Source organism: Limulus polyphemus, unplaced genomic scaffold (genome assembly GCF_000517525.1).
Source record: "Limulus polyphemus unplaced genomic scaffold, Limulus_polyphemus-2.1.2 Scaffold853, whole genome shotgun sequence".
NCBI classification, from domain to species: Eukaryota; Metazoa; Arthropoda; class Merostomata; order Xiphosura; family Limulidae; genus Limulus; species Limulus polyphemus.
In genome coordinates this window covers 395,713-397,956 of record NW_013666463.1, presented here as the reverse complement: position 1 = coordinate 397,956, position 2,244 = coordinate 395,713, and the positions used below count along the sequence as shown (strand labels likewise).

At 31.2% G+C, this 2,244-nt stretch overlaps 2 long non-coding RNA genes across 2 annotated transcripts in view; one reads left to right on the top strand and one right to left on the bottom strand.

Annotated features, from left to right (window-relative positions):
- The window catches only part of LOC111086113, a 13,555-nt gene that overhangs the window by 8,016 nt on the left and 3,295 nt on the right, over positions 1-2,244 (top strand). The gene's annotated exons all lie outside the window — the stretch shown is intronic.
- Positions 999-2,244, bottom strand: part of LOC111086112 — a 52,643-nt gene continuing 51,397 nt past the window's right edge. Inside the window, exon 3 of the long non-coding RNA XR_002610870.1 lies at positions 999-1,165. This is a non-coding gene — a long non-coding RNA (uncharacterized LOC111086112). The remainder of the gene's footprint in view (positions 1,166-2,244) is intronic.

Sequence of the window (2,244 nt, the reverse complement as noted above, 5' to 3'; positions counted from 1 at the left end):
ATAGATCTGTTTTGTGTCGTTATAATAAACAACCATTTACCAATTTTCTTCTCATAGATCTGTTTTGTGTCGTTATAATAAACAGAGAAGAAAATTGGTAAACGGATAGATCTGTGTTTATTATAACGACACAAAACAGATCTATCAGTGAAAAAACATTCTATAGTTTTGGCCCCGATTCCCCGCGGTGTACAGAGTGCAGGTAGCCCATTTATAGCTTTGTAATAAGAAAACAACAACACCCACATTATCCTAATTTAACGGTTGATGATTTTTTCTTAAATACCTTTTCTGTTAATTAACTGCTTATGGAATATTCCACAGTAATTTATATATTAAGCCTACAACTACTACCAACTTGGGGTCCATATCGACGCTCATCAGCTTTTAAACACATTTGTCTAAACTGTTTATGCCCTAAATTGCTTGTGAGTCCATGACTTTGTTGGTTACAGAATTCTGGGTAACATATGGATCACATAAAAAAAAGAAACGAAAGTACTGCCAATGTTTCAATTAATCCCACTAATTACTGTTACTATTTTCCATGTAAAACGAATGAATGGTTTCACTCAATTATATTGGTCAAGTCTTTACACCGAGTGCTGTAAAATGCAAAAAACATGAAATTACTTAATATGATGCAATATGTGAACCCCCACCGTTAGTGGACGGTATGTAAGCAAGTCAGTAATTTGAGTTTTAAATATTAAATGGAAGTGGTCATTTTACTAAATCCGTTAAACAGTAATAATCAAACGTTATTCAAAATGTCTTCGGATATTTCATTTTTTGAATAAATACTTTTTATCTCCGACATAAGCAGCTTTTAAATTTTTCTCTTAGTACATTTCGAATTATTTGAGGTTTGTGAATACATGAAACAAAACTATTTGTTTCGAAGCAGACATTCGGATAACGTTAGAAAGTAATTAATTTACAGAACGAAGTTGAAATTAACTACGGTATATTACAAGCAATGTAAACATCGAAGGTCATTTCAGAAACACTAATAAATCAATCTTTATTTTGGGGAACCAGTTCAAATAAAGTTGGTGTTTTTTACAGATATATAATGCATGTCCCGCAATTTCCTTTGTTCTCAGAAATCAGGGACCATACTTTAATGTCATCTTGCTGGAAAATCGTGTGAAGTGAACTGTGTCTGAAAACAAGAAGTGATACATATATGTAGACGTTCAGTATAATGGAGTAAAAACATATCTAAGAAATAAATTTATAAAAATAACGATAACTCTATTTAACATCTAAGTAAAAGATAGGAAATCCTAACGTTTCAAATATCTGGACAATCACACATAATAAAAGAAAACAACACCGTGCAACTAGTGCGAGCAATAACAATGACATTTAGTGGTATACATATAAAACTTCAGTGTATCGAACACTTCATAGAAGTCCTCTAAGAAACCTTTCTTACCAAGTAGTGATTTGTTTTCACCTATTAAAGCGATAAGACCTTTGTAATTTTTACATTTATTCAGTTTGATATGTTAGTTATTAAAATATTCATCGTAGACCGTAAGCATTTGAAATAACTGTTATATAAGGCGAGCTGTTATAATGATTTATGTTCACAATACTATATCGCTAATGTGAATGTTATTAAGTACTCACTCGATGTCAAAAACCAAAGTTTTGTCAGCCACTGACAGGTAAAAGACAAACAAATAAATTGAACGTTAATCGAGATACCATCAATTGATATTTAACTCTCACACAAACCCGCCAATAAATTCAACTTGCCACGTTATCTAGTATCCACTGAGTCAGTGGTAACTTTGTGGACTTACAGCACAAAAATTCGGGGTTTTAAAATTTGGAGACATAACTAAGAGACAAATGTAGTGACGTAAGGAATTGTGAATTATGACGTAAAGAATTTTAGTGTTTAATGTCCATATGAAACTTGTTGCAATAGTACTATTATACACAAGAGAAAAGTCACGAAATGTGCTAATTTTAAAATTTGGAGGCATAACTAAGAGACAAATGTAATTATGTAAGGAATTATGAATTATGACGTAAAGAATTTTAGTGTTTAATGTCCATATGAAACTTGTTGCAATAGTACTATTATACACAAGAGAAAAGTTACGATGTGTACTAATTTTAAAATTTGGAGACATAACTAAGAGACAAATGTAGTGACGTAAGGAATTATGAATTATGACGTAAAGAATTTTAGTGTTTAATGTCCATATAAAACTTGTTGCAATAGTA